We start from the raw sequence: 13,061 nt of genomic DNA, 5'->3' as shown, positions 1-13,061 counted from the left end.
CTACACACACATTAGTTTGTTTGTTATAAATTTTTCTGTTTTTTAGTTATAGAAATGTTAGAAATTATTCTGTTTTTTAGTTATATAAATATTAGAAATGTTAGTTTTATAGAAATGTTATAAATGTTTTCTGTTTTTTAGTTATAGAAATATTTATAGAAATGTTAGCAATTTTTTTGTTTTTAGTTATATCAATATTAGAATTGTTATGGAAATGTTAGTTATATAATCAGGAAATTTTAGAATTAGTTTTAGTTAGATGAATTAGATTAATGTCAAATTGTTAGAATTTGCATATATATAGAATTTGCATATTTATATATAGAATTTTAAAAAATGTTACTTTTTGCGGGCATATAGTATTTGTTCTCGACGATATGCCCGGCCCGCATCCTCGCCGTCGACCCATTCGCGACGACGTCCTGCTTCAGGGGACCCATTTCCGGGACTGGGCTCCGCCGGGCTGGCACTGGGAGGTGCTACCTGGAGGGGCGTGCCGCTTGGTGAGGAACCCGACCTCGGGTCCCATCGTCGACCATGATCTTCTTTGGTGGCATTCGCGTGGGCCACATTTGGTGCAGAGGCAGCCGGCCCTGCCGGAGGTGGTGCGTCGCCGTGTCAGGGAGGAAGATGAGCATGTCCATCGCTATATGGCTGCTATGGACGACGTCAGGTTCTCCACTACTTGGCGGGTTCTTTGGGCAGATGACTGGAGATATGATCCTGTGATGGTTCCTTCTCTTTGGGTGTGCACCGCCCGCGCCCCAGGAACCGCGAGTGGCACCCTAGATTCTTCTGTAGTACTCGATCTTTATTAGGTACCTAGCCAGTGATGTATTCGATATATAATATTCGAGACGCTGTATTCGAGATTATATATATTAAGACGATGATGTATTCGAGATTATATATTCGAGAGGATGTATTCGAGATTCAGTTTTTCCTTATTGATTAATTGCATCCATGCATTGTAATTTGAATACTAAATTGTTTTATATTTCTTCTGTATTATTAGTAAAGTAAAAGCTATGGCGGACAATACCGGCAGAGAGAGAGAAGAGGAATTGTTCGACATCATACGCAGCCCTCACAGGCTAGATGATCTGAATGAAGCAGATGACGGCTCCCAATATCTTAACAATACTGGAGAGGGTGATGAAAAGATATTCGATCTCGACGACCGGGTTGATAAAGTCATGAACTATGATTATGATTATGACACAGACAATGTTTGTGATGACACAGACAATGCTGATCTTCAAATAACAAACACTACCGGCGAGGTATATTTATATAAGCATGCATCATGGTGATCATCACATGTTTTTTTATTGAAGATATATTAACAAATCGATCTTTCTTCTTTCAGCCCTCCGGATCGAGCAAATCTGCTTCTACAGACAGCAAGACAAAGCGAGGCCCGGGCAGATTGTTGAAGGATGGTGTAAAGTACCACATCAAATCCATCAAACCTAGTGGCGAACCCCTCACGCCTAAGAACATTGCGAACAAGTGGACTCATCAGTGCGGAGTTCTTGTGAAGGACAAACTCCCGATCTCCATTCAAGAATGGAAAGAGCCAAAGACTAAACGTCCAGGTGTTACTTGGGTCGACAAAAGAGCCAAAAAAGACCTTGTGAAATCTCTGATGGAACATTTCACCCTACCAGATCATTTCACTGAAGCAGATGTGGAGAAAGTCAAGGCCGCTGCTCTTAAGAAGATGGCAATTGCATTCAACACCCACAAGAAAACTGTATGGGCCAACTACCTCGCTAATGAAAGGAAGACTCCAGAATTCACGGGAACACTAGAGAAGCAAAGAGAGCACTGGGACGATTTCGTGACCTTCAAGGATTCAGAAATATCTAAGGAACGGTCGATGAAAAACAAGGCAAATGCCGCAAGAAAGACGCAGTTCCATAGGCTGGGTCCAGGTGGCTACGCGGTGGGATTACCTAAGTGGGATAAGTCTGAGCAAGAGATGGAGGATGCAGGGGTCACTCCGGTTACCCGGCACTGGCCCCCCAGGTGCAGAACTTGGTTCTATGCGCATGGGGGAGCGTTGGACCCAAAGACAGGCGGAGTTTCAAAGAAGGCAAGTCTAAAAGGAGCCGAACAAAAAATAATTGACGCAATAGATGAAGCTTGAAGGGGGGTGTTCACGCCCAACAGAGAGAACGACGAGCTTCCGCGCGCCCTGGGAAATCCTGAACACCCGGGAAGAACACGAGGCATGGGCGTTATTCCCTGGTATGAGGGCTTTTCAGAATGGAACGAGGACTACAGGATCCGTGCAAGAAAGAAGATGGAGGAGGAGAAGAAAAGGAAGCTGGAGGAGGAGCAGAGGAAGCAGGACGCAGAACGCCTTAAAGGCCTAGAAGCAAGGCACGCGGACCTGGCACTCAAATTCCAGCAGCAGCAATAGCAGATCGACTCACTTAGCCAGGAAAGGGGGTCTCAGCAGCGGTAGCAGCAAGCGGATGATCGTCCAGCATTGGATAGCACCGTCCCATCCATGTCGAGAAGCAGCGTTGGTTCTGCCCCGGGCAACACACTGCTAGATAAATACCCTATGGATGACATCATAGAGAACACTAACTGCGAGCTACACTCCAAAATGAAGAACATATCCATGAAAGTGGCGGACGGCGTTGCTTTTCCAGTTACCCCCGAAGCAACCTACCATTGCATCCCGATTCCAGAGGGCTATACTCGTGTCATGGTTGATGAAGTGGTGGACCCATATTCGGGGCTAACGCTTGACATTCCTGGAGGTGAAGACGAGCGCACACTGGGAGAGGCCATACATCGTATCATCCTATGGAGAAAGGATTGCATCATCTTTCGAAGTCCACCGACACTGCGTCGTCTGCCGACTCCTCGAAGTCCGCCACCGAGTCAGCAGACTCCCGCTCCTCCAAGTCCACGAACGCGTGAGACGACTCCTCCTCGAAGTCCGCCACCTCCTCCAAGTCCCCAAACGCGTGAGCTGACTCCTCCGGTTTCAAGCCCGGCACAGCGTCATGCCACTTCTCCGGTTTCAAGTCCGGCACCGTGTCAGGCCACACCACCTGCTTCAAGTCTGGCACATCGTCAGGCCACTTCTCCTGGTCCAACTCCACGTCAGTCGTCTCCGCCGTCTCAGCAATCGTAGAAGAGACATCCCACAGCTTTGGTGTATAGCGATACGAGTCGAGGTAGTTCAGGAAGTACAGGCGAAGGCAAGCGATATAAATATGGTCCAAGCCTCGCTCCTCTTCCTCAGAGGCCTTACGACATGACTAAGGAGCAAAACATAGCCATAGTGCAAGCCCAAGTGGATGCCCATTTTGGACCGAAATCGGCACCGCCGCCAAAGGAGAAAGTGCCTGAGAAAGTAATTGACCACTTCATTCGTATGGCTAGAGAACCAGCTCCCAAGCCTGTTGACTCGGACTATGAGCGCCAAATCAGGAAGGCACATCGAGCACGACTACAGAAGGAAGCAAGCTCAAGCTCGAGCCAACAAGCAGCTGGCAAAAAATGCGGGAAAATCGTTCCCCAGTTGGGAGAACAGGCGGCGCAAGCGATCCCCCCGCTTGTTGTGCCAACAACACATGAGAGGAGTAGTACGCGCGCCAAATATTATTGTGAGCAAACCGTTAGCGTTCCCCAGCATGGCGATGTGGTAATAACAGAGGACCATATAATGCAGGCTCAAATGCTCAATATCTCTGTTGGACAACTCCTCGAAATCGAGCCCATGCCTGCGCTTAAAGAATCAGAAATAGCATGGCAATATGTCCGGGGCAAACCTTTGGTCCATCCAGACAAGGTCAAGGACCTCCCAACGAGAATGTATCAATTGCATCAATGGTACATGAACATTACCAAGATTTCCAATCGAGAGTCCCTCATGGTGAATGTCAAGGATGAGCATTATTACCATGAGAAAGCTCTGGCCAAGGAGTATCCAGAACTATTTCAGTTATTTAATCAAGACGCACTCGACAAGTCTATCGTCAGTTGCTATTGTCTGTAAGTGATTTCTTTCTGTAATTTAAGTCTCAAGCTAGTTATGTAGTGATAATTTTGATCAATCATTACATGTACTTATCCTAACTATATTCTTTTTCTGTGGTATTATATGCAGGATGAAGATGTATGAAATGAAAAAATCTGGACGCTATGGCGTTGGGTTCATTGACCCAAATACCATTAATGAGGACATATGGCAGATTGAACATTGTCAAGCTGATGTAGAGGAAAGCATGCTAGAGTTCTTGAAGCGCCTCAATACCAATGAAGATATACTACTTCCTTACAACTTCTCGTGGGTCACACTCTCTTGTACTACAAATTCTGTTTTTGCTTACTAGCTAGCTAAATGTTAATAATTAAGTGTATACGGTTTACGGTAGTTGATTAATTTTATGCACATGCCCGCTTAATTAAGACATGCAAACGTGTGCGTATGCAGTTGGCACTGGGTCTTGTTAGACATTAAAGTTGAGGAAGGAAAAGTTGAATTACTGGACTCACTAACTAAAGAAGATAAAGACTACACCATCGTGAAGGGGATAGTCAACAGGTAATTTCAATCATTATTAACTATTAGTTTCTGATATAAACTATTTAATAACCCCTTTATTAATTTTCTTTGCCGGCGGGCAGGGCATGGGCAAACTTCATCAAGGTGACTCCAGGCACGTGGCCAAAAAAGTTGTTTTGGCATCGACCCAAGGTAAGTAATTAAGTAGTACTAGTTATCTACCATCTCTTTAATTCTTGTTTCAATATCATTAATTAATTATCATGCTTGATTAATACATATCTGATTCAATTACATTCTCGTAAAGGCCCTGAGGCAGGCGCCAGGGAATAATCTGTGTGCATACTACGTTTGCGAGAACATTCGCATGATGACGTGCAAAAGGAGCAGATCTGATAGACAGGACTGGGTACGTTTTTGTCAGAATACTATTCACACCATTATCGATATCTAGTCACACAACTAACACACATGCATATTGATCTCCTTCTTAACAGTTCAGATCGGTGCGGGATAAGCTCCTACCATCGGACCGCATACAAGCACTTTAAGAGGAAATAGCCGGATTTTTGCTCGACCAGGTCATAGATCCGAAAGGAGAATACTATTACCCGCTACCGCCCCCATGAACCACTTGTCATCGTGCTCCGAAGGCACCAAGGCAACATGTAGGAGAAATTGTATATGTATATACATGTGTATGTGTGAATAGTTAATGGTGTTGGCTGTGAGACATTCGATGATATATATATATATATATATATATGTGTGTGTGTGTGTGTGTGTGTGTGTGTGTGTGTGTGTGTTTCTACGTATGAGAAAATCTATTTATATATATGCATAACGTGTATAATTTGTAGTATCGTGAAATACCAGCAAACAGAAAAGAATTAAATGGAAAATAAAGCCAAATTAAAAACACAAAATTAAAGCAAAAATTAAAAAAAAAACACCCAAACATTTAGTACCGGTTGGTGTTACCAACCGATACTAATGTCCTACACGCACCCGGGCCTGGCTCGTGCCACGTGTTTGCACTTTAGCGCCGGTTCATGACGAACCGGTACTAAAAGGGAGACCTTTAGTCCCCACTCTTTAGTGCCGGTTCGCCAACCGGCACTAAAGGCCGTCACGAACCGGCACTAAAACCCGGTTCTGCACTAGTGAGGCCAGAAAGACACTCGATGTTAAACATTTGTTTAAGTGACTCTGAATGGTCGTTCTTGTTATGTAACATGCTTGGTCTGACACGCGATAGATATACTAGTTATCTTAAAGACTTAAACCCAGTAATTGTGGATGGTCAGCTCTTGCCAGTTGGGAAAAAAGAACCAATGAAGCATCTACCATTAAATAATAGCAAATAATTAATTATGTTCTTTAGTTGTGGCCTGCAGCCCCACAAAACCATGGTAGAAGCTGAGTTCCCAAGTCTTAACCAGCCATAGTTCCAGAGACGAGCAAGAAGGATGGGAATGGTGGTTCAGTAATTTGGTCTCATCGCGCGCGAATTATTGGAGGTATCGCTACCCAGCAAGCTGTTCATATTTCTTTCTTTGCTTCCTGCAAATGAGCTTCCTGCTTAGTCTTGTTTGCATTGCTTTTCGTGGGGTTTTCGTTCAGGTTAGTGACGGGTTGAGTTCTGCTCAGTTCCTGCTTGGACGCCAGATTATCCGCCAAACTGGTAGACAGCAGCAGGTATATATATCCAGCTTAGCATAATTATTGTACACCGGAATCGCTCGATCGAGTCTTAACCACAAGAGTTCGAATCTTGTTTCTTTCTGTTGTTCTAGAGATGTAGTAGTACATAGTACTAGTACTATTTTGTGCAGATCTAGTGCTCTGCGGGGCGATTCGGTATTTGTACCGAGCTTCTGCAAGTTCTGTATGCATATTTAGTCAGAGTTTGTTATAGGAAAAAGGGATCACCTAGCAAGATCCAAAGCAGTTCTATCACATACGGCCAGACGTAACATCAGCGCACATGGAAAAGGAGAAGATTAGTCGAATACGATCCTGCCCCACCACCCCGCGGCCGACGTTTTCCTCGCTCCGTGTGCTATGCTAGCCCACATCTCCGTCTCCTCATAGCCATCTCTCCCCAAGCCGACGTCGCCGCATTCTCCACGTGAAGAAATAGCAGAGGCATGTCCCAACCAGATCCAATCGGCCCCATTGAGAACAAAGAGAACCAGATCCCCAATCAATACTGGTTCCGGTTGCCTCTGGAGAACAAACAAAACCCAATGACCAAATCTAGGACCAACCCGGCGGCCTCAGGAGGTGGCCAATCGGGGAAGCGGCATGCCATGCACGGATGCGCGCCCCAGAACTTCGATATGTCATTGACCGGAGTAGCAAAGCTTCGATCCAGCCTCGGCTAGAGCTGTCCGATGGGCGAGTGAGGACCCTGTTATCTGAACATGTACTTCTCTGAAGAAATGAACACTGTCGAAACTGAAGAAGAAGCACAGGAGTATGACGCGTGGATGGACGCTCAGGATTACTTGTATCAAGTGAAGATCAACGGCCAGAAACTCTTGAGAGCTCTTCTATTCATTTCACGCCGATGTCGTCGTCTCCCTGGTAGCTACAGCGTGATTCGTTTTCCTCCCTCGCTATTAAACCATCCCCATGATCCGCCGATCGCTACCTTACCCTTTCTTTCTCCAAGTTGTAAAAGCTAGCTCTAGCACAGAACCGTAGAACTACTTGCTAGAATTAGTTGATTTTGACCCTCGACTGTATCTAAACTTAAGCGAGTATCCATGAGTAAATCGAGCTAGTTCGAGTGAATTATGTGTTGATCGTGTTGTGATCCTGTCAGGTTGGCATTTTGGTGATTCCAAGCAACGCTTATCTCGGTGTGGAACAAGTTGTGCTGCGTGAGCCACGAAAATTTCCTACTGAAAGGTTAGATCCACTTGTAGTTACAATGCACTGGAGTTTCTATACCATATAGTATCTTTTGTCCATTGTTTCATATATAGCTAACTTTTAGATGGTGTGGCAACGTTAGATGCATCATTTTAGATATTGGCATTGGGTTCAGATGGACGCCCAGCATAGTCATCTCTGTATAGGATGCAGCCATTGATTCATGCATCTATCTGTATAATCTGATTCCAGATCTACCATAATCTTCTTTGCCTCACTGCATCACTTGGGAACTGTATTATTGTTAACATAGAAAATAGAGCATCCATTGCATCTGCACTGAGGTCAGAAAGACACTTGACACTAAACATTTGTTTAATTGACTCTGAATGGTCGTTGTTGTTATGTAGTAACATGGTCTGACACATGATAATTATCTTAAAGACTTAAACCCAATAATTGTGGATGGTCAGCTCTTGCCAGTTGTTGTTATGTAACATGCTTGGTCTGACACACGATTGAAATACTAGTTATCTTAAGGACTTAAACCCAATGATTGTGGGTGGTCAGCTCTTGCCAGTTGGAGGAAAGGAACCAACGAAGCATCTACCATTCAATAATAACAAATGATTAATTATGTTCTTTAGTGGCCTGCAGCCCCACGAAACGATTTGAGAAGGCGAGTTCCCAAGTCTTAACCAGCCATAGTTCAACAGACGCGCAAAAAGGATGGGAACAGTTTCATAATTTGGTCTCGTCGCGCGATTTATTGGAGGTATTGTTACCCACCAAGCTGCCCATAATTCTTTCTTCGCTTTGTGTAAATGGATTCCGTGCTTAGTCTTGTTTGCATTGTGCTTCGCGGGGTTTTGTTTCAGCTTGGAGGTCTTCACGACGACTATAGTTCCGAGTTCCTAATTGGACGCCAGATTATCCGTCAAACATGTAGACAGCAGCAGGTACATATATCCAGCTTAGCATAATTATTGTACAATCCAATCACTCAATCAAGTCTTATTCACCTGGAATGATGTTAATCCTCAATTGTTATGTGTGCAAATTATGTGTATTATTTAGTTGTTGGAAAATGGGAAATTCATACAGAGCTAATGCAGATCTAGTGCTTCTAGAGATGTACTACGTAGTATTTAGTGCGGATCTAGTGCTCTACAGGGCGATTCGGTATTCGATCATACAGAGCTTCTACATGTCCTGTGTACAAATTCAGCCGAGTTTGTTATAGGAAAATGGCAAAGCAATTCTCTCCCAGACGGACAGATATAACTTCTGTGATCAGCAACAGTTGACACATCCGAGAAACGTACGCACACGGCAGAGGGAGAAGACGTTTTCCTCCCCGCTAAGTGAGGTAGCCCACATCTCTGCCGCCATCTCCTCGCCGCCCCCAAGCCGACATCGCGACATGCTCCAAGAGAAATAAATAACAAAAGCATGTTCCAACCAGATCGAGGCGGCCCCATCAAGAATGAAAATCAGATCCCAAATCAATACTGGTTCTGGTCTCCCCTTGGAGAACAAAGAAAGCCCAATGCCCAAATCCAGGACCAACCCGGTGGCCGAAAGAGGTGGACAATCGGGGAAGCAGCAATCCATGCACGGGTGCGCACCCCGGAACTTCAATAAGGCGTTGACCAGAGCTGGAGCATGGCAAAGATCGACAAAGCTGGCATGTTGCAGGCTGTAGAGCTCCGATGCAGCCTCGGCTACTACTGTCTGGTGTGCGGCATTCGGCATATTAGCAATGCAGTCAGGAAAGATCATATTGAAAGGTTAGATCCACTTGTAGATCCCATCCATCGAGGAGTTAGTATATCTTAACAAAGTCTCATCTAAATTCTAAGTCGTCATATATTCACGCATCAAGGTTCGTGTTTCCAAGCAGGCTCACATCAGTTGTCTTCGTGTTCCATCCGTTGCTCAAGAAATGGACAACGCTACACCTACGTAAAATATATTTTACGTACCTTACAAAGGATCTTAGCCGCAACGATTTTACTGGTTAAGAAAAGTGAGGCGGGCCCACTCCTTGAAAATCAGGGGGAGTTGTATTAGTTAGGAATGGAAGGTTTAGTAGCTTTTAGTAAAAATTACGTGGGTGTAGCATTCTTGCTCAGGAAATAGCCAGTCCCAACAGGGCTTTTTAAGTGGGCCATTTTTTGTTGTTGGGCCTTTTCACTAGCTTATTGATACAGGGCTGTAGCTTTCGGTTGAGGGTCACATGTCGTTTTCCTTTCCTTTGTTTGTTTGGGTCTTATGGTGTAGTTAGAGGAGAGTGGTCTAGAGTTAAGTATATTATTTTTGGATTAGCTAATTTTCATCTAGAACAGAACTAACAAAACTCTCATCTGTTCTAAGCCATCAGATATTCACGCATCAAGATTCGTGTTTCTGAGCAGGCTCAAATCAAGTGCCTTCGTGTTCCGTCCATTGCTCAGGAAATAGCCAGTCCCAACAGGTTTTTTTACATGGGCCATTTTGTCAACTCAACGCAACTCATTAAAGACCTGACCCAACAAAAAGATAATGTCACCTTAGATGTGACATAATTATTTCACATCTAGATGCACCCTAGACAAACCCTATTGTTTCTTATATAGCTAACCACTCATATCGAGCGGCGTATATCGTACACTATCTAGATGTGTGGCAATGTTAGGTACATCATTTTAGATATCGGCATTGGGTTCAATTAGATGCACGTTTACAACAAAAGCAAATTTAGAGACATCATTATTTAACCATGCTTAGATATACACTAGCTTGAGTCAGTGGATCAAAACCATGTTTTTTTAGGAGATTACCACCTGTTCATTCAGGTTTGCATGCAAAACCACCCAAGAAATTTCCGTAAACGTCTTGGGCTCTGTTGTCTAATAGTCGCAGTAAAATAGTTGGGAGGTTAGTGGAAACGGAAACCCAAATCATGGATTGATGTCTATCGATAGTGATTCACAATGTACCTAACAACAATACTATTAACATACGTGGATATATGTGACAGTGAGTCATCATCTCAGATACCAGGTGGACACGCGACACAAGTTATACCTTGGTTTGGGCCTTCACATGGTGAGTAAGAACCTACTCCTTATATGGGATTATATCCAAGACACATTACAGTGGGGTGCACAATGGTGCATCCTGTGAGTCGCAAGTCGAGTTGCCGGAGTTGGAGTTGGATGATCTACACAGGATGTCCAGTTTTTTTTTTTTTGAGAATCTACAGGATGTCCAGATTGGATCTTGACAGTGGGATCCCTCCTGGTGTAGGCCCATGACAAGGATTAAGCCTAGCAGCCAAACGACCCGAGTCTTCAGTAGAAGAATCACTCGGGCGGGCCGATATTAGCAAGCCCATCTGATTGAACATCTCGGAGCCCATCAAGCTAAATACCCTCATGTCCATCCGACTAGACCATACATAGTCAATCAAGGCAGATGTTACCAGCTACGCTATTACGACAACATTATGGCGTTGGGGTTAATTGCATTTGTAACCGTCATCATCATGGCTATTATTACATCGTGGTTCATAACAACCCTGGTAACTCCACATCCTCATCGCAGTATATAAGGTGAGTATGGCAGGAGATCTTAGACAAGATTTGACATAGACCAAAATAGTTGTAATCACTCGGTTCATACAAGAGATGGAACATCCAAGCAGAAGTAGGGTGTTACACCTACAATAGGGGGCAGAACCTAGGTAAAGCTTCAACCGTGTGAAATCCCGTACCTAGATCTTCCACGTGCGCCTTGCCCATACAAATCCCCCAAATCAAGAGTATTGAGGCGTAATCCCCAAGACAGTTGGCAGCCACCATGGGAGCATGCGCACGTTAGAGTTGCGATCCAAGCGGGATCCTCTACAACAATCGTTGGTGGGTTCAGTCCCGAGTAGCTCGTGTGTGTTTTCATCTTGCACTTTATCACCAATTATGCGTCATGACATCCTGCCTGCGCCGCCTTCTGTCAGAGCATGTTGATCGCTGCCGGGAGTGTGGACTTCGTCGCTAGTCGAGTCAGCATCATGTGACTCTAGCCATAGGTCCATCCCCGACTGAGGGTGCCAGGTCTCAAGTGATCCCTAAGATCTTCACCAATGACGCGCACCGGTAATGTGGCTTCCTGGCTTGTTGGTACGGTCACTTTTGACTCCATCTTGCCTGCATTGGGTTTTCGAGTCCGGCGGGTATGAGAGTTCGTCCACTTCTGCCCCCATGACAAAGGTGTACATGGCCAACAATGGCGCAATTCTGGCCGATACGACAGCCCAACAAATTGTTGATGCACTCTTGGACATGCCATGGATGGACAACATGCCTACTGAGAGAGCCCTTGAGAGTTGAGACTACTCATGTGGATGTTCTCACTAAGCAGGAGCGCCTCGCGGAGGAGAGAACGGTACTTGAGGTGCGAGAGCATGAGTTCTAGTCCCCGCAGGAGAACGAGGCACGTTGTCACCCCCAGCAGTCCACTTTAATTGTGCAAAGAGAACGCGGTGCGTGTGATTCCCAGACAACACGAACATCGGAGGGCGTCGCTTCCACCGCACTCCTGCCAGGAACCTCTTGCTTTCGCCTACTAATGTGCCCGAGGTGAGACATCATCACTGACTCACCACACTGTTCAAAACAGTGGTAGAACAAAAGAATGTGGCCATCTTGTCTCCAAGTCCTACAGTGCCAACCTTTGGTGGATCACTGTCACCGCCCAAATCGGTGGGTGTGCGTGAAGACATCAAGCGAATCCACATAGAGCAACGTCGATCTTTCTCTCCTCCCAACAGGAGAGAAGGACGCCACGACACACGAAGCGATATTGAGGCCGTTCGAGCAGCTAGGCGGCACACCGAGCATCGTGACGAGTTCGGTCGGCCATTTGGCTCACGGTCACAGGGTCCTTTGTGCTTCAGTCGGCACATACAGATTGTGCCCTTTCCATAGCGGCTTCGGACCGCCAATGGAATTAAAAAGTACAAGGTATTGTCAAGCCCAAAACTTGACTGGCTGACTACATGATTGCTTGCATTAGTGGCGGGGGCAACGAGCATGTTGCTCTGCGTTATCTCCCATTGATGTTGGGGAGTTCCACAAGGGCGTGGCTTTAACAGCATCCCCGAGGACAACATATGCGTTTGGGATGTCCTGCGCAATGCCTTCATAAAGAACTTTGAGTGCACCTACACGAGGCCTGCCATCGCGCATAACCTCTGGAATTGCGTCCCAAAGAATGACAAGTCGATCTGTGAATACATCAATTGTTAGAATTGGCTCCTAAACTCCATCGAGAACATCTCCAAGCCTAGGCCATCCAGGCCTTCCAGCAAGGGGTCTTCGACGAGTTCCTGAGGCTGAACTTAGCCCAAACCGAGGTGCTAACGATGCGTAGTGTCGCTATTAGCAAGCCAAGTTCTTATTGAGACTTTCTTGTTCATCTAAAATGGCAACATATGTAATGCAGGGGAGCTTGGTGCCATTGAGCACAATGGCATGCGAGATCTTGTCGCTCTTCCTCTATGTGTCCGTATCCAATTGTATCTACAAGGTAAACACCAACTCCAATATTTCCCTTAAGGGTCACAAGGCTCGTCTTGTGGCATGTGGCTTTTAGAAGGATCATGTCC

At 45.3% G+C, this 13,061-nt stretch overlaps 1 long non-coding RNA gene across 1 annotated transcript in view; it reads left to right on the top strand.

The window, feature by feature from the left end:
- The first annotated feature begins 6,169 nt into the window (after positions 1-6,169).
- Positions 6,170-13,061, top strand: part of LOC119367073 — a 14,649-nt gene continuing 7,757 nt past the window's right edge. The window contains exons 1-4 of the long non-coding RNA XR_005176185.1: positions 6,170-6,232; positions 7,365-7,450; positions 8,062-8,189; positions 8,293-8,373. This is a non-coding gene — a long non-coding RNA (uncharacterized LOC119367073). The remainder of the gene's footprint in view (positions 6,233-7,364; positions 7,451-8,061; positions 8,190-8,292; positions 8,374-13,061) is intronic.

This window comes from Triticum dicoccoides, chromosome 2B, assembly GCF_002162155.2.
Source record: "Triticum dicoccoides isolate Atlit2015 ecotype Zavitan chromosome 2B, WEW_v2.0, whole genome shotgun sequence".
NCBI lineage: Eukaryota > Viridiplantae > Streptophyta > Magnoliopsida > Poales > Poaceae > Triticum > Triticum dicoccoides.
Note: the sequence above shows the minus strand (reverse complement) of the source record. Positions and strands in the feature narration are given on the sequence as shown.